Raw genomic sequence first — 20,842 nt, forward strand, 5'->3', positions numbered from 1 at the left:
GTCAAGCTTAACCCGAGTGTTCCGCGTGCGCAACTGTTTTGCACCCGTTGTATGTGAACGTTGAGTCTATCACACCCGATCATCACGTGGTGTCTCGAAACGACGAACTGTAGCAACGGTGCACAGTCGGGGAGAACACAATTTCGTCTTGAAATTTTAGTGAGAGATCACCTCATAATTCTATCGTCGTTCTAAGCAAAATAAGGTGCATAAAAGGATTAACATCACATGCAATTTATAAGTGACATGATATGGCCATCATCACGTGCTTCTTGATCTCCATCACCAAAGCACCGGCACGATCTTCTTGTCACCGGCGTCACACCATGATCTCCATCATCATGATCTCCATCAACGTGTCGCCATCGGGGTTGTCATGCTACTCATGTTATTACTACTAAAGCTACGTCCTAGCAAAATAGTAAACACATCTGCAAGCACAAACGTTAGTTATAAAGACAACCCTATGGCTCCTGCCGGTTGCCGTACCATCGACGTGCAAGTCGATATTATCTATTACAACATGATCATCTCATACATCCAATATATCACATCACATCGTTGGCCATATCACATCACAAGCATACCCCGCAAAAACAAGTTAGACGTCCTCTAATTTTGTTGTTGCATGTTTTACGTGGTGACCATGGGTATCTAGTAGGATCGCATCTTACTTACGCAAACACCACAACGGAGATATATGAGTTGCTATTTAACCTCATCCAAGGACCTCCTCGGTCAAATCCGATTCAACTAAAGTTGGAGAAACCGACACTTGCCAGTCATCTTTGAGCAACGGGGTTACTCGTAGCGATGAAACCAGTCTCTCGTAAGCGTACGAGTAATGTCGGTCCAAGCCGCTTCAATCCAACAATACCGCGGAATCAAGAAAAGACTAAGGAGGGCAGCAAAACGCACATCACCGCCCACAAAAACTTTTGTGTTCTACTCGAGAAGACATCTACGCATGAACCTAGCTCATGATGCCACTGTTGGGGAACGTCGCATGGGAAACAAAAATTTTCCTACGCGCACGAAGACCTATCATGGTGATGTCCATCTACGAGAGGGGATGAGTGATCTACGTACCCTTGTAGATCGTACAGCAGAAGCGTTAGTGAACGCGGTTGATGTAGTGGAACGTCCTCACGTCCCTCGATCCGCCCCGCGAACAATCCCGCGATCAGTCCCACGATCTAGTACCGAACGGACGGCACCTCCGCGTTCAGCACACGTACAGCTCGACGATGATCTCGGCCTTCTTGATCCAGCAAGAGATACGGAGAGGTAGAAGAGTTCTCCGGCAGCGTGACGGCGCTCCGGAGGTTGGTGATGACCTTGTCTCAGCAGGGCTCCGCCCGAGCTCTGCAGAAACGCGATCTAGAGGAAAAACCGTGGAGGTATGTGGTCGGGCTGCCGTGGAAAAGTCGTCTCAAATCAGCCCTAAAACCTCCGTATATATAGGTGGGAGGGAGGGGAGGAGGCAGCCTCAAAACCTAAAGGTTTGGCCGAAATTGGAGGTGGAGGAGTCCTGCTCCAATCCTACTTGGAGTAGGATTCCACCTTCCCACTTGGAAACTCTTTCCACCTTGTGTTTTTTCCTTCTCAAACCTTATGGGCCTTAGTGGGAACTTATTCCAGCCCACTAGGGGCTGGTTTATCTCTTCCCATAGCCCATGAGACCCCTTGGGGCGTGACACCCCTCCCGATGGTCCCCGGCACCCCTCCCGGCACTCCCGGTACACTACCGATGAGCCCGAAACTTTTCTCGTAATGCACGAAAACCTTCCGGTAACCAAATGAGGTCATCCTATATATCAATCTTCGTTTCCGGACCATTCCGGAAACCCTCGTGACGTCCGTGATCTCATCCGGGACTCCGAACAACATTCGGTAACCAACCATATAACTCAAATACGCATAAAACAACGTCGAACCTTAAGTGTGCAGACCCTGCGGGTTCGAGAACTATGTAGACATGACCCGAGAGACTCCTCGGTCAATATCCAATAGCGGGACCTGGATGCCCATATTGGATCCTACATATTCTACGAAGATCTTATCGTTTGAACCTCAGTGCCAAGGATTCATATAATCCCGTATGTCATTCCCTTCGTCCTTCGGTATGTTACTTGCCCGAGATTCGATCGTTAGTATCCGCATACCTATTTCAATCTCGTTTACCGGCAAGTCTCTTTACTCGTTCCGCAATACAAGATCCCGCAACTTACATTAAGTTACATTGCTTGCAAGGCTTGTGTGTGATGTTGTATTACCGAGTGGGCCCCGAGATACCTCTCCGTCACACGGAGTGACAAATCCCAGTCTCGATCTATACTAACTCAACGAACACCTTCGGAGATACCTGTAGAGCATCTTTATAGTCACCCAGTTACGTTGCGACGTTTGATACACACAAAGCATTCCTCCGGTGTCCGTGAGTTATATGATCTCATGGTCATAGGAACAAATACTTGACACACAGAAAACAGTAGCAACAAAATGACACGATCAACATGCTACGTCTATTAGTTTGGGTCTAGTCCATCACATGATTCTCCTAATGATGTGATCCCGTTATCAAGTGACAACACTTGCCTATGGCCAGGAAACCTTGATCATCTTTGATCAACGAGCTAGTCAACTAGAGGCTTACTAGGGACAGTGTTTTGTCTATGTATCCACACAAGTATTGTGTTTCCAATCAATACAATTATAGCATGGATAATAAACGATTATCATGAACTAAGAAATATAATAATAACTAATTTATTATTGCCTCTAGGGCATATTTCCAACAGGATCACCTGTTCCGTATACTCCCCATTAACCTTGAACTGGAATCGCACCGTTCGAATACACTTGCTGATTAGTCCCACAAAACTGGGGGCAAACCCTAGCCGTGTCATCACCGTCTCCAGGAAAGCCCACTCGACACGATCATAGGCTTTACTCATGTCTAGCTTAAGCGCAACATAGACACTGCTTCCCGACCTTTTCCTCTTCAGAAAATGTGTCATCTCATATGCTAAGATAGTGTTATCCGAGATGAGCCTCCCTGGTACGAAAGCACTTTGATTTGGTGAGATAACTTCCCCCAAGATGCATTTGAGCCTATTAGCTAACACCTTAGACACCAACTTATAGACTACGTTGCAAAGGCTAATATGGCGTAGATCCTTCATCGTTTCCGGATTTTGAACCTTGGGGATAAGAGCCACTAGGGTATCGTTCCATCCCTCAGGTAAGCTGTCGCCTCGTAACACATGCAACACCTCGCGGGTCACATCATCACCAACTAGGTGCCAGTAGTGCTTGTAGAAAAACGCAGGTAGACCATCCACACCAGGGGCTTTCAGATCACCGATACTGTCCAGCGCCTCCTTGACCTCCTCCGCGGTAAACTCCGCAGTCAAGACACCATTCATCACGGGCGTGACTTTGGGAGATATGTGCTCAAGAATAGAGGTCGCGTCCACAACTGCCATGGGGGTAAATAAGGAGGTAAAATAGTTAGTAATTAGGCTTTTCATGCCCTCCACATCCTCCACCACCACTCCATCTTCTCTTTTCAGCCGTGTTAGGGAGTTCTGCTTCTTTCTCTCCGATGCATACGCGTGGAAGTACCGCGTATTACGATCACCCTTCGTCAGCCAATTAGCATGAGCACGCTGGCGCCATACTAGGTTCTCCTACTCCTCAAGCCGTTCAAGTTTGAAGCTTAGTGTTTGTTCTTTCCTGACGTGGTGATCCGAGATCGGTTCCTTTCGAGTAGCCTCCAACTCAGCTCTACTCTTCTTCATCCGCTTCCTAAGGTCCCCCAACACCTCCCGATTCCAATTGCTTAGGGCTCCCAGGACCTCCGCTAGTCTGGTCTTGACAGGTGGGTTCATAGCCTTGCCCCATGCGTTCTCCACAATACTATCACAGTCTTCTTCAAGTAGCCACTTCGCCTCAAAGCATGGTAGCCGTGGGCCTGCAGCCAAGCGCCGCACTCTCGGGCTTCCATCCCTTGATAACAACATCGAGCGATGATCCGAGTGATAAGGATCCCCATTCGTGACTTTATACGCTGGAAATCGAGTACACCAGCCCGGGTTAGCAACAACACGATCCAGTCGCTCTCGGATATATTCATCAACTCGGTAGTTTTTATTCCTCGAGGTGAAAACATCACCATCAAAGCTGAGGTCATGCAGGTTACAAAAATCTAGGGCGTTCCGAAAGTTTTGCATCATTCTATGATCCCGCGGGACACCCCCCTGTTTTTCATGGCTAAATAAAATTTCATTGAAATCACCCAAGCAGACCCAGGGCAGTGCCAGTTGGTGATGAAGAGTCCACAGCAGTCTCCACGTCTCCACCTTCCTCTCCGTATGCGACTCCCCATATATCCATGTAAGACGCCACTTGAAACCATCCTTCTCCTCAACTATAGCATCAATATGCATCCTGCCTTTCCAGCGGATTGTAAGCTTGATTCATTTCCTCCAGAACAGTGCCAAGCCTCCACTCTTGCCGACGTTGTCCTGCACCACCATGTGATACAGACACAGCTGGTCTCTGAACTTACCCTTCCTCCCTCTGTCTAGTTTTGTTTCCCACAGAAAAAGAATGTCGGGGTCCTCCTCCTTCTGCAATTTCAGAAGGCTACGAACTGTCGGGCCATTCCCCAAACCCCGACAGTTCCACGCACATAGCTTCATTGGGTCTCGCAGGGTTGTCCCGGCAACCCCGCGTTCATAAGTGCATCCGTGGTCTGACCCTGCTCAACTTTCTGCTTCTTGTGCTCTTCCGACTCCTCCGGTTCCATGTGATCACCACCACGATTCATACCAATGATCGCTTCCTGAAATCCGCCAGTTCCTTCGATAAACCCCTCTCCCACCTTCCTCCCCCCCTTCGCTCGTTTGAACGTACCAGCTTTCTTTCCTTTCCCTTTGTTCTCCACACCCTTGTCCCTTGCAGGATCATGAACTGCCAGATTGTAACCAGTTCTTGCTCTCACCCCCTCAACATCCACCAGCATGTTACTCTGCGGCATCGCCTCATTCACCAGCCCACGATCCCCTTCTTCAGCACCCTTCGTGTCCCTACATTCCGCGCTAAGTCCCCCTCCCTCCTCGATACCCTTCTCCCCGGCCGGGAAGGCCAGCTGCTTGCCCACCGCCGTCTCCCTTGCACCCGCCGGTTTCTTAATCGGACTCGTAACCTCCTGCCCCTTCTCATCGCTTTCATTGCGCTCCGCACCACTGCCCCTGTCCTTGCGCCAAGACGGGCCGTCACTCCCCGACAGACTATGGCGACCCCAGCCTGTTGAGCTCTTCCCTCCCAAGCTACGGCCCCCAGCCCCCAACGATGTTCCCCCCTCTTTCTGCTGTCCAGGCCTCCCCGTCTAGGGATGAACGCACGTAGCCAGGGGCCAAACTGCGGCTTCTCTCCTTTCTTCAGCTTCACCCCACATGCCTTATCAGTATGCCCGATGATCCCACACACATAGCAGAAGTCAGGAATGTGTTCATATTCAAATGGGCACCAATTCTTCCCATCCAGTGTTTCTTCCTTCCCGTGGGGGTCCACCTGTTCCGTATGCTCAACCTCGGCGTCCTCCTCCTCCAGCGTAAAGCCCCGCATCAACGGGGCCTTGATATTCATACAAACCTTAACCTATTATTTGTCTTCGTGAGCATCGTCTGGTTTCATTGATCAATGCAATAGGCGTTTGTCCGCTTGAAACATTAGTTGTTGTCTATTTTTTTATGAGCACGTCATTTGGCGCACTTTATTCAATTTGGACGACTGTTATATCATTGACAATGTCCGATAAAAGAAAGCTACAGGGATCACTATCCCACATTACAACAGATTTCGAATCGTAATCATATTTAGATAGATTTTGCGACACATGATTAGCATCCGTGAGGCATTACTTTCAAACGCACAAATGTCATCGACAGGGAGACCTCATGTCACCTATTCTATTTAACTTAGTTGCAGATATGTTGGCAAAATTATCATAGAAAGGACTAAAGAGGAAGGCCAGATAGGAGGACTAATAGCACATCTAGTTGATGGTGGTGTGTCTATACTACAATATTCAGATGATACTATTTTGTTCATGGAGCATGATGTAGCATAGGCCAAGAATATGAAACTTATCCTTTGCTTATGCGAACAGTTGTCAGGCTTGAAAATTAACTTTCACAAGAGTGAATTGTTCTGTTTTGGGAGAACCAAAGATGAGCAAGACACTTATAAACAACTGTTCGGATGCGAATTGGGTAGCCTACTGTTAAATTATCTAGGAATACCAATTCACCATCGCAAACTTTCCAATAAAGAGTGAAAGTGTATTGAGGATCGTTTTGAGAAAAAACTAAGCTGCTGGAAGGGCAAGCTTTTGTCTTATGGAGGACGGCTAATATTGATTAACTCAGTTCTCACGAGTATGACGATGTTCCTTCTGTCCTTATTTGAGATATCGGTAGGGGTACGAAAAAGGTTGGACTTTTATTGATCCTGCTTTTTCTGGCAAAGTGATGATGTTAAGAGGAAATATAGACTCACTAGATGGGATATTATATGTAGGCAAGGACCACGTAGGCCCGGGGATTGAGAATCTAGAGGTAAAGAACCGATGCCTTCTCGGTAAATGGTTGTTCAGACTGTCTGTGGACTCAGAAGGTATGTGGGCACAAATTCTGCGTAATAAGTACTTACAATCTAAGACCGGCCCAGGTCACAGTCACACCCAATGATTCATCCTTTTGGAAAGGTTTGATGAGAATGAAATCAACTTTTTTCCATAGAACTAAATTTACCATTGGAAGTGGTGAGTCGACAAGATTCTGGGAGGATACGTGGTTGGGGAGATGCCTCTAGCAACACAATATCCATCTCTCTATAATATTGTGCAGCGTAAGGAAGCGTATGTTTCCATAATATTACGGTCTAATCCTGTAAATATTCAATTCCGACGAGCTTTGGTGGGTCATCGTTGGGAAGCTTGGCTACACCTAGTCAAAAGGCTCATGGAGGTTCATCTTTTGGATGAGTCCGATAGGCTTCATTGGAAGCTAACCTCAAATGGCATCTTTTTAGTAAAATCAATGTATCTGAATCTAATTGATGCTGGACCAATTCCTAAATCGATTCATATTTTGAAGGTAAAAGTACCCTTACGAATCAAAGTCTTCATGTGGTTTCTTCATAAAGAGGTGATTCTCACTAAAGATAATTTGACAAAGCGTAATTGCGAGGGTAGTAAACGATGCAACTTTTGTGATCATGATGAAACTGTCAAACACATTTTTCTCCAATGTCCGCTAGCAAAATTTCTATGGCAAACAGTTCGTATAGCCTTTAATACCATACCTCCACAGAGCATTGACATGTTATTTGGGACGTGGCTAAATGAAGTTGAGATAAATACCGCGAGGCATATTTGTATAGGAGTATGTGCTTTAATTTGGGCTATATGAAATTACACGAATGACATGATTTTTAATAGACAAACACATATAAATTTTTTGCAGGCAATCTACACGGCATCGGCATGGATCCGTACATGGTCGTTACTCACTCCTGCGGAAATCAGGAAGTCTTTGGTTACTGTATCTATCCGATGGAAGATGCTAGCTCGGGATATCTACAACCGGTTTGGATGACGGTTCACTAGTAGGATAGGTGGTTAGGCATCTAGTCCTATTTTCACCGGTTATGGCATTCTTATTATGAGTTTAAATTATTGTACAACTCTCTATGAGCTTGTTATGAACCAGACTATTTTATTGGTTTATTTAATAAAGCGACTGCATGCATCTTTTGATGCAGAGGGTGAAGGTAATCCTTCTTTTCTAAAAAAAATCCCTCGGGCAATGACAAAATGTCACTGACCCAATTCTCTGCACCCTCTGAAATGAGTTTGCTTGCAACACTTCATGTGCATCAATGCATGAGACATCTATACCTACTAATAAAAGAAATATGTATTCTTAGTCCGTCATGATATTTTATGAAAAACTCACTGATGTTTTTAACATTAAACCCGTAATACATTTTTTATTTAAAATACTCATATCTTCTAAACCTCAACTTCAAATTTAACATGTTATATATGAATTTTGATTAAAAAAATATATAGAATCTGAATGTGCATATTAAATATATTTTTTAAATACTCATACTTTCTAAACCGCAATTCCAAATTTAACATGTTATATATGGTTTTTGATTAGAAAAATATGTAGAATCTAAATATGATGTTATTTTACCTATTAACCATTTAAAAAAATATTATCTAGGATGCAATCTTAATCAATAATGCATTACCCATCTTTCTTTCATACAGGTACTGATTTGGATTATGAATGAACATCCCAGCAAAATCATGATTAGAGACGAAACTGAAGATCACTTGACCGTTTCTTTCTACATATTGAATGTACATGCAAGAGGTATTTAAATAGATGACGTGTGAAATCTTGAACTGTATTTTCATAGGCTAAGATCCTCTTTGTTTGGACCGTAGCTACAAATAATCAAATTATGGATCACTTTTTATAAATTAAGAGTGTGTGGTATTTATTTTTTTCGTTACAACGTACGGCCCTTTTCCTAGTCACTAAAACAGGGGCTGAGCAGATGTATTGACCGTATGCACATCAACAAGTTGACATAAAAGATAAAATAATATAAAGAGGGACTTTGATTACGCTTTTTCTTAGCATGAATGCTGATTAGGCTGGTTTCTGTATACGTTCTTGGGCCTGGCGCAGTTATGCTTTTGAATAACATCGTACATACTTTAAATCAGCCTTGGGCCCTGGCCCAAACGCAAGCTTATACAGCATAATCAGACAATGAAAGCCACGAGTTAGGGATCGTTCTTTCGGGAGCCTTCCGCCAACTACCCCCATGCGCCGTCCTTCGGCTTATTCTCAACCGTCGTTACGTGTCGCGTTCTGAACATTTTTTTTAAATTTTGTTTTTTTACTTTTTTCCTGAGTTTTCAATTTTTTAATTGTTTTTTTGTGTTTCGGTTTTTCACCTGTCTTTCTTAGTTCTTTAACGAATAAATCATTTTACAAAAATGCATGAAAAAATACGTTTTCTGTTTTTTTCATGAGGGACATGGTTTTCCCTTCATGAGAGGCACGGCCGTGCTTCTTTCGAACGAAAAAACGTGTTTTTTATTTTATTAAGAGAGGCACAGTTTTGTTTTCGCGAGAGGTACGGTTTTATTTTTGCGAGAGGCACGGTTTTGCTTTCGTAAGAGGCATGGTTTTACCTTTACGAGAGGCACGGCCGTGCTTTTCGGAAATGAAAAAAAAAACACGTTTTCTGTTTTCTTTCGCAAGAGGCGCGGTTTTGCTTCTACGAAAGGCACGATTTTACCTTCGTGTGCCTCTCGAAAAAGAAAAAACTTGTTTTTTTTTGTGAGAGACGTGGTTTTGTTTTCACGAGAGGTAATTTTACCTTCGTAGGAGGAACGGTCGTGCCTCTTGAAAAGAAAAAATATGCAGAAAAAACGCATTTTTTGGATTTTCTCTATCGCAAGAGACACGGTTTTTTAGGGGCCGTTTTTTTTATAACAAGAAAGCTCGTCAAAATCTATCAAAATGGGATCTAGTTTTGAAGTTCTCGACGCGAAAAACCAACGATGAAAACGGTTTAAGATTTGAACGCACGGTTTAGAAAATAAAATATTTTAAAAATATAAATATACGTAAAAAACTTTCAGATTACGACAAATAACACACATGCAATGCGTCATTTATCGCAATCTGAAGAGATGAAAATGATTTTTAAAAGATATACTTATCAATTAATGATTCCATCGGTCGATGCTGGCTAGGCCGAGCGTCCCGGATGGACCAGGGCCAGTAGCCAATGCACAATCGGTCACGCTCGCTAGGTCGAAACATTTACTGCCTAATTCCTATTTGAGTCCTTACTCCTTAGGCCCTGTACAATGGCAACGGGTGCCAAGACAATAAACCCGTCCTTTTTACTAAGATTGGATTACACGGATGCTTGGGCAGAAGCAATTTTTTGCTTCACGTGCCAGTCGGCGTTTGCAAGAATAACTGCTCCATTCAAGTCCAGTGCGACGTTTGATATATCAGGTGTTATGTTAAGCTAGGCGTTAAGCAGCTATACTTTTCATTTTTTTTTTGCGACGCAAGCTACTCTCTCTCCTCAAGCACCTACGCATAAACACCCAACATTGTATATCGAAATGGGCCAGCCATGCAAGTCTTTTCTTTTCATCACTTTTTTGTACAGAACCTCCTCATGTATGCTCCGTCGGTTTTCTGGGTGTTTTTTCTACTGGTTTTCCCTCAGCAAGGGTTTTGCTGGTTTTACTCTTTTTTATATTTTTGTTTGTAGTTTTCTTTCTATTTGTGAACTTTTTTTAAATGTCCTGACTTTTTCCAAATCTGTGATTTTTTTTTCAAATTAGTGTAGTTTTTCCAAATTTGATCAAACCATTTTTCCAATATTTATGAACTTTTCTTTTCAATTTTCATTTTATTTTTATTTTTTTAGGGTTTTTCAAATTTGTTCAATTGTTTCTCATAAATGTTTTTTATTTTTTGCACATCTTCCTCTTATCAAAAAGTGAACTATGTACTCTCCATGGTTAACGGTCAATGGTCGTTGGTGGGTTGGTCAACGATCAACAAGGTGCAAGTCCATGAGTTAAGCGTCAAAATCATTAATTGAGGAGTACATCTTTAAAAGATCACTTCCACCTTCCAGGTTGCGGCAAGTGACGCATTGCATGTGTGTCATTTGTCGCAACCTGAAATTTTTCTTTTTTTCGTAGATTCGCATTTTCAAAACATTTTATCTTCTAAATCATTCGTCCAAATCTTGAATCGTTTTCACCGTCGGGTTTCTCACTCGAGATCTTTAAAATTAGATCGTATGTTAATAAGTTTTGACGCGCATTTTAAGAAAAAATCGGATAAAAAACAGAAAACATGTTGCTTTGCGTTTTTTCCTTTGCGAGTAGCATGGCCATGCCTCTCACAAAGGCAAAACAGTGCCTCTTGCAAAAAAATGTTTTTTTTTTCTTTCCTAGAGGCACGGGCGTGTCTCTCGCGAAGGCAAGACCGTGCCTCTCGCGGAAAGAAAAACAATGCCTCTCGCGGAGAAAAAACAAAAAACATGTTTCCCCCCTTTTCGAGAGGTACGGTTGTGCCTCTCGCGAAAGCAAAACCGTGCCTTTCGGAGAAGCAAAATCGTGCCTCTCACAAAAAACGCGTTTGCTTTTTCGTTTTCGAGAGACACGACCGTGCCTCTCGCGAAAAAAAACAGAAAACATGTATTTTCGCGGAGAAAATTACACGTTGGTACCACATTTGGGGTCGTGTTGGCGAATTGGTATCAAGATTGGTAATTTTTTTCGCGTCAGTATCATGTTTCGGGCTATACATTGCAAATCAAACTAAATCGTGTATTCCGACGTATTGACGCTCAAACTGGCAACCACACCCCACGCGTCAGGCGCCACGCTGGCCAACCGTTATGTGACCGCACGCTGACTAGGACCGATGCGGCTCAAACCGTTTGCTCGCTCCTGTATCTCTCTCTCGAGTCCTCGTCCTTGAACCCTAGTTCTCCCTCTCCGGCGATGGCGGCGGCGACCCCGGGTGGTGTTGCCGTTGGCAGTAGCGGTGACGGAGGTGGAGGCGACTTCATCACAAACTTTCTAGGCTCCGGGATCACTGCGGCAGGGGGAATCGACTGGGGGAGTGGCGGCTACTCCATCCCATATGAGTACTCCAACGACGAAGACAAATTCATGGAGCAGCTATCTCAATGGATCAGCGGGAACGGCTAGCGCATCAATGAGTGGCTAACCCTAGCATTAGCATAGATTTGACTCATGGAGTTGGTGGTGTCGTGTAAGTTTCTTCCTTCCCCCCATTTTCATTTCTAATTGGGGATTAGGATTAGTCTGTACTAATTAGGTTAAATTGTATGTGATTTGTAGTTTGTATGAAGACATTTGGAATGTTAGGATCCATTTTGATTGTGATGGTGAGGACACTTTAGAGAGGAATCTATGCAGTTTAGAGGTCACTTATTTGAACATTGTTGCACTGATGGAAACACAAGGTTTACTATTTATGTTGAAGTGTATTACATGGAAGGTCCAGGAGAGCAGGACTTGGAATTACTTGATAGTAATATGAAATTGCAGTTGATCAAGAGGCAGAATGAGGAGAGATTTGTGCTTGATTTGATAGTTAGGGCTACTACACCACCTACAAGTGCACGAAAGAAGCAACAATTAGGTGTAATTGTTTATTCTGAGCGTGTTATTTATGATCTATCTAAGCCCTTTGTTTACGCTGTTGATAAGCAAGGTATTGTGTTTTAAAGTTAGAGTAGCTCCTTTAGTTCATTAGTAGGACCTGGTTTTTTAACACAAGAGAGCAAGACTGTTAAAAATCGAAGGTTGAAAGCTATTGTGGAAGAAGAGAATGATTGCCACGATGGCACTGTTGCATCTAAAGAGGAAGGGCATTATGACAGTGATAACAATCCTTATTATATGGGTCAGTTCTTGGATGCTGAGGACATAGAGATGGAGGAGGGGAGGAGAAACTTAGAGGAAGAACTACAAGAATTAGAAGAGGAAGAAATAGAGGATGAAGAATCAGAAGGGGAAAAGCTTCATTATGAGGGTGACACAGAGGTTGAAGATTTATTTGAGCTCGATGAGGATGATAAAGTTGTTTCAGAAGAAGAAGTTGTATCTTTGCCCCCAAAGAAGAAGGCAATGCTGCCAGTTAGGAGAGGACCAATAACAAGGTCACATAGCAGTGTTTTACAAGAAGTGCAACCTGATTGGAAACCCTCATCAGATGAAGAAGAGAAAGGTTTGTTGAAGAACAGTGAAGATGATGGGTATGAACCACCGGCATTTGTGCAACCTAAAAAAAAGAGTAGGGCCAAGAAGAGGCCACCCAAAGTATGGCACAATGAGTTGTAGTCACTACAGTAACTCCAACACCAACTCAGAAAATTCCACATCGAGGACCAAGATTTCATGCCATGTTTTTCCACCTCAATGGTGCAAGGGAGGGATTTCTCCAAGGGTGTAGACTATTCATTAGTAATTCCATTACTTTGTTAGTTCTATTGCACATATGAATGCATCTGAAACTTATATGTTTTGAATGTTCTCTTTAATTGCTCTTTCGGGTCTTGATGGGTGTTTTATTAAACTAACAACCGGTGCACAATCCTTGTTGCGACTGGTAGAGATGGAAATAACAACTTCTACCCACTTGCATTTGGCATTGTTGGACAAGAGGACACACCTAGCTGGATAATGCCAGTTATGCCTATGAACACAAATTTAAAATTGCAATGGATGATCTAAAAGCTGAGAGTGACGAAGCTTGGAAGTTATGCCTATAATGAACACAAATTTAATATTGATACTTCTCATTAAGATGGTGATCTGCATCTTTCTTTGCCATCTGTCCATTCATATCAGCCACCAGTTGACTTCTGCATTGTTGCTAATATGTTAGGTTAGACTACAGATAACTGAAATCAATCACCCTTTCATCCTCGAAATTCATAAGTTCATGCACATCTTTAACTAACTTGTCATAGTTGGCCTCCAGATTGTTTTTCTTTGTTGTCAAATGGTGAATAGTTAAATCACTTTCAAGATTATGAGTAGCCCTGGCACTCTTGCTATCTTCAACTATTGCCCATAGCTTCAACAGTGCATTCTCCATTGTTGGGGGCCACTACTGATAAACCCATTCAACAAACCCACAGTTATCACCTTCCTACAAAAAGATTAAGCAGAGCAAATGAGTTCATACCCGACAGGCTACTAAACAAGAATATTATGAGCTAATTGTACCTAACCAAAAAAATCAGAACAAGTACATATACACTACAAAATAAAACTAGCATTGAACAAGATCGGTTGCATCAGTGTAAGAGCATTTACACTACCTAATAATAAATCCAGCCAAATTTTGCATCACTACAATTGCATCTGCACTACCTAAATCACTACAACTAGATCACTACAAGTCCATATAAAATCATGAGCTAATTGTACCTACCCAACAAAATCAGAACAAGAATATATACACTACAAAATAAAACTAGCATTGAACAAGATCTGTTGCATCATTACAAAAGCATTTACACTACCTACTACTAACTACAACCATATTTTGCATCACTACAAAAGCATTTGCACTACCTAAATCACTACAAGTTCATCACTACATGAGACATGAAACAATGAATGGATCATACCGGCTCTGCGCATGCTAGGAACCTTCTGCATGTATATGTTCCTTTAAAGGCAACTTGCCTCTGTGATGCCTTACCGTGCTTCTCACTGAAGACCATTGTATCGAGCTCAAGCCCGTTGTATTCAGGTTCTTCAAGGCTGAAAGGGACCTGCAGAAGCTCGTTCAAATACAATCCCCAAATCAAAACCCAGCTAAATCACCCAAATCAGCAACCCCCAAATCTGAAACCCTAACCCTAAGCCTAGCTCAAGTGAACTGACCTGCTGAAGCCCGTCGGTGGAACCGATGGAGTGCATGTACGGGCTAGAGCTGTCGTCACTACTTTCGTCTTCGAAAACCATGGCGGCGGCGGTCGGGGGCGGCGGTGCTGTGGGCGAGGATGCGGGTGGCGATGCGGGGCGGGGATGGAGACATGAGCAAGCAAGAAGCGCGCGGGGAGGGAGACATGAGCGAGCAAACGGTTCGAGCCGCATCAGCCCTAGTCAGCGCGCGACCGCGTAATGATTGGCCGGTGTGGCGCCTGATGCATGGGGCTTGGTTGCCAGTTTGAGCATCAATACATCAAAATACATGGTTTAGTTCGATTTGCATTGTATAGCCCAAAACTTGGTACTAACGCGTCAAGATTATCAATCTTGGTACCAATTTGCCAACACGATCCGGAATGTGGTACCAACGATGTATTTTTCTCATTTTCGTACAATTTCTTTAAAAAAGTATCGTTAAAAAGCTAAGAAAGACCGATGAAAAACCGAAACTCCAATTGTTTTTAGAAAAAACCAATCTAAAAAACCAAAAATATATGCGAAAAAATAAAAAAACAAAATTCGAAAAAATCGCTTAGAGCGCGACACGTGACGGCGTTTGAAAACGCATCAAGTGACGACGCCTAAGAATGCTTGTTGAAAGGCTTCCAAAAAAACGCTCGCTAACTAGTTACTCTCGTTAACCGTTTTAAAAGAAAACATAGCTGGACTGGCCATTATACACCCACGCATGAGCGCTAGTTATCTTTGATAACGCCTAAGGCACCAATTAGGGCCTCTCTGTTTTCTGCTCGCATTTTCTTCTTGTTTCGCTTTCTTCTTTGAGAAAAAAATAAACTAGCACTAGCTGTAAAAACAAAACCGGCTTCCCCATTTATTTAAGTACTTGAAAAGGTTCATGAACTCAGAAACAATATCATTCTCATAAAAAATATTAAAGAATTTCAAAATAACCAAAATTTGAAATAAATAATTTTTAAAATATTCACTGATTAAAAAAGGAAAAATGTTAAAAATGATGTTAATTTTTTTTACAATGTTCACATCTGAAAAATGTGAATGAATTAAAAAATATTCTGGAATTCATAAAAAAATAAACATTTATAAATGCTCATGAATTTGAAAATATTTACAATAAAAAAGAATTTAGAAGAGAGAAAAAGTACTGAAAATGAACAAGAAAAAAAATAAACAATAAATATGAGAAATACAACCAGTAAAATGGAAGGAAAACAAATCCAATAAAAGCTTTTGAAATGTTTCTAAAAACAGTACAAAACCGGAAAAGAACATGCTTAGAGCAACTCTAGCAGACCCCACATCCCGCCCCGATCCGAAAAATAACCGTCAAAATGCGGGTCGGGGCGGGAAAACCTGCACGATCAGACCCCGCATCCCGCCCCGGCCCGTAAATATTTTTCCGGGGCACGGCAAAATTTCGGTCCCAACTCGCGTATTCGCGGGTTTCCACCTCGCCGCTGCGGTGCCCTACATATGAGCGAAAGCGGTTGGTGGGGGACATTTCAGCCCGCGCTTTCCCCACCAAAGCATATTTCGCGAATATGCTCTTTTACGGGTCGGTTATACGGGGTCTGCATCCGCGTCCGTGCGTGCCGGCCCGCATAGACGTTTTTACGCGAACTGCAAACACGTTTTGTGGGCTGGATGAATGCGGGGTCTGCTAGAGTTGCTCTTAGACGGTCCGTGGGGTGCATGTTGTGGGATGAGGAGCGACAACCAACACGCCGCTTTTTGCCTTGATGAACTATTCCGATAAAATTACTTTCTATGTTAAAAAATGGCACCTTTCTATAAAAGTCCTAGACTTTAAAAAGAATGCATATCGGTCCTTCCACCTTTGAAAAAAAATAAAGGAAGCCATAGAGCTTGTGGACATAAATACCAAGAGGCTCTTGGATGCTTCAAAAATGGCAAAAGCCTATGATTTTGAAGAAAAACTTTGTTAAATCCAAAACAAATCGTCAAAAACAATAAATTCAAAAAATGTAGGAAAAATATTAGAAAAATAGAGAAAAAATGTGGGAAGCTTAAGAAGGTAAACAAAAATATCACGACATTAAAACAAAATGACCATCCCCTTCGACTATTTTCCCCCTCTCCGACAATCTTTGTTCCGTGCCCTCAGTGGAGCACTCACGGGGTCGAGGGAGGCTTGGAAAATAGGGAATCTTCCCATGAAAATTGTAGGGAATTTCTAGAGTTCCCCGACACTTACTCTTTGAGTTTTCTCCATCAAACATTGCCTTGGCATTTCACCCTCGATAAAGAAGGCAGTAATTGACACAAAGTCACATCAGTACCTTATATGTCTTTGACTCAAGGATACTCATGTCGAGGAATAGCCAAAATTAGAATGGGGTTTCCACCTAATGGTGTCTTGGATTACAACTATTATGACGTAGAGGTTGTGTTGTTGCTTCGAATGTGAAGAGCACCTTTTGCCATGATTGTGGAGATGTTTTCGAATAAGGGGGGTGGTAGGAGATAATATCCACACCTCTATGGAAGAGGAAGTTACCATGTTCCATCATGTTGTAGGTCATAATCATAGGTCCAGGGTTATTTAGAACACGTTTAGGTGATCGATGGAGACCATTTCCATGTATTTGAAGGAAGTATTGTGTGCTATTGAGGAGAACAGAGGAGACATGGTCAAGGAAACAACTAGGCAAAATCCTACAATGATTTACAACAACTAAAAATGGTATTTAAGATGAGCACTACTTGTAGCTCATGCCTTCACATGCTTGTATTGTTCTGATACAACAATAACACCATGTTTTCATGCCATGACAGGATGGCATTGGCGAAATAGACAGTACTCATATGACTCCTAGAGTACCGAGGTCATAGGTTGTAACATACAAGGATAGAAAGCACTGGACAAGCCAAAGTCTGATTATTGTTGTTGACTTCGATCTTAAGTTCACAGATGTGTTAGGTGACTGGAAAGGATCAACCCATGATACTAACATTCTTGTTGACAACATGGTGCTACCTAATGGCATCAATATCCCCGAAAACAAGTTGTGCCGAGGATATGTTGGTTATGCATATCGTCATGGTGTTCTTCCAACTTTCAGGAAAACCACATACTATCTCAACGTGTTCTTTTCCAAGAACTTTCTTAGGACCGCATAGAAATTGTTCAATCTCAAACACTTTAGCCTTAGATTTAAACCCAAGACAAGATATGGAGCTCTAAAGAATATATTTAAGATCATGGATTAGAAGCCATTCCATCCTTTCCCCATCTAGGTTAGGCTTGTTCTTGCATGCTGCATCCTGCATAACTGAATCCTAGAATGAGGTTATGATGAGCTTTTGCATGAGGAGGAAGATGTGACGTCTTGTGTTGTTGATACCTCTAGCCATGTCGTGGAGGCATTTTACAATGAAGCTTGTAACCAAAAGGTTGGAGTGGGCTAACCCAATATGGGCAACACAAGGATTTCATTAGTTCGTGGTGGTGGCACGAGTAGGCCGATAGAGCCGGCATCCTGCCGGACCTTGGCAAACCAAGGGACGAGGACGCTTACTTGAAGAAAGGGGCGAAGTTCGTGAGCTTGGACACCTTCAAGGTGTGTCTAAGTTACTATGCTAATAGGAACCATAGACCATACATTGTTCGGCACTTCGAACAAAATGTGTGTTACACCATCCATTATGACATGGAAGAATGCTCATTGACAGTCCATGGAAGAAGACTCCCAACCGATCAATGGGTGTTAAGAAGTTGTGTGTCTACTCACATGTCGTGACCGCATAAAAAAGCCTAATACACATTGTCAACTCAGGTATGAGTTTATCAGGTTTCAATTAATGAATGAAGTATCAAGTTATCCAACTGTGAAGGTGACATTCCTCGTGGTGATAGTGTTTTTTTAGCATACAGATTCAAGTATGTCAAGAAATGAAAGGGCGAAACAAATACTCTAAGGATGTTGTATGGTGGTTGGAAGAAGCATACAATCTCCTTCCGTGGTTGTTGGGAGCTATCGCCCATAGGAACTGTGACATGTATCATGTGGTCGGGGATGATGGTGATGGGATGTTCCACCATGCCTTCTAGGGTTTTGAACAATGGATAACGACCTTCAAGCATTGCCAGCCGGCTTTGTCTATAGATGACACTTTCATGTCCGGATGATACAAGGGCACAATCATGATAGAAATGACGCACTCTTCCATGGACAATGTGTTGGACGTGGCATTTTCTTTGGTGCCCTGAGAACACTGAGACAACTAGGAGTGGTTCATATGTCATGTTAGGGAAAATGTGATTGGTTATAGAGTGGTGTGCATCATACCGGACAACACCACAACATACTGAAGGCCATGAACATTGTTCTTTAGGGCTTGTGAAGCTTCACCATCAATGGTGCATGAGGCATTTAGTGGCAAACTTTTACAAGGCATGTAAGAACAATGAGTTGAGGAAGGATCTAACCCATGTTTGCATGACCTTCACCACCTATGTGTTCACTTCACTATGATAAGCTTCCAAACGAAGGAGCAAAAGAATTCTTAACATGGAATTTAGACGAGAAACACAAGTTGGCACACACTCATGAGGAAGGAGGTTGGAGATAGGACGACATTATGGGCAACATGGTGGAATGGTTCAATAATGTTCTCATAGGCACCCGTCCATTGTCGGTGACTGCAATAGCAGAATATACTTTTTTCAAGCTTAACGAGTATTTTCTTATTTATTTCAAGGAGATCGACAAGTGGATAGGTAAGAAATGGAATATCCCCAAAGGTTGAAGAGTGGATGATGTTACAAGAAAGCAAGTCCTTGACACAAAATATTATTGTATTCAACACCAACGACAGGATCTACGAAGTCGATGAGCCAGGTGAGACAACACAAGACTGTATGTCATATGGTGGTCATACATTCAAGGTGCCCCTTAAGAGATGGTGGTGCTAGTGCGAGAGGCATAGTAAGTATCATTGGTCGTACTCTCATCTTTTGATGGTGGCGTCATCGAGAAGTATACATGCATTTGATGGGACAACGGTCCGCACAAGTTCGATCTTGAAGCTACTAGGTTGACACAGGCTTGTTGAATCCACCCTTTCTTGTACGTGTTATAGTGACCTGACTATAATGAGCGTGATCTTAGGCCCGATCCGATGATCCGGTGCTCAAGGTGGAGCCCAAGGGTAGAAGGAAACATAAGTGACTGAGAGGCAATATGAATGACCTAGTTGAATACATTGGCATGAAGTAATTTGGTAGCGTGCATTTTCTGGAGGACCGGAAACTAACAATTGTGGTGGATGTGATGATACATGACACAATTTGAGAACATGCTTGGTACATATCCAACGTATCTATAATTTTTGATTATTCCATGCAATTATATTATCTGTTTTGGATGTTTTATATGCATTAATATGATGTTTTATATTATTTTTTGGGAATAACCAATTAATCTAGAGCATAGTGTCAGTTTCTATCTTTCCATGTTTTTGAGTATTGCACATAAGGAATATTAAACGGAGCCCAAACAGAATAAAATCTCCGGAATGATTTTTCTTGGACCAGAGGAAACACAGAAGACTTGGAGGACGGGGCACGACACCTGCCGGGAGGCCACAAGACTACAGGGCGCGCCCTAGGGGGGGCGCCCCTTGTCTTGTGGGTCTCATGCAGGTCTCCTAACCCTATTCTTCGGCCTATAAATTCACAAATATTCCCCCATCGGTAAATGGAGCCACGAAAATACTTTTCTGACGCCAAGAGCATTTGTTCCCGAGAGATCCAATTTGTGAGCCTTTTTCGGTAATCGTCCGGAGAGGGAATTGATCACGGAGGGCATCTACATCAACTCCATTACCCCTCCGATGATGCGTGAGTAGTTCACCATAGACCTATGGGTCCATAGCTAGTATCTAAATGGATTCTTCTGTCTCTTTCATCTTCAATACCATGTTCTTCATGATCTTCATGAAGATCTATCCGATGTAATACTCTTTTGCAGTGTGTTTGTCGAGATCCGATGAATTGCGAGTTTATGTTCAGATTATCTATGAATATTATTTGAATCTCTTCTGGATTCTTATATGCATGATTTCATATCTTAGCAAGTCTCTTCGAGTTATTGGGTTGGTTTGGCCAACTAGATTGGTAATTCTTGCAATGGGAGAAGTGCTTAGTTTGGGTTCAATCTTGCGGTGTCCTCACCTAGTGACATAGTAGGGGTAGCGAGGCACGTATTGTATTGTTGCCATCGAGGA

This window comes from Hordeum vulgare, chromosome 7H, assembly GCF_904849725.1.
Source record: "Hordeum vulgare subsp. vulgare chromosome 7H, MorexV3_pseudomolecules_assembly, whole genome shotgun sequence".
Taxonomy (NCBI): domain Eukaryota; kingdom Viridiplantae; phylum Streptophyta; class Magnoliopsida; order Poales; family Poaceae; genus Hordeum; species Hordeum vulgare.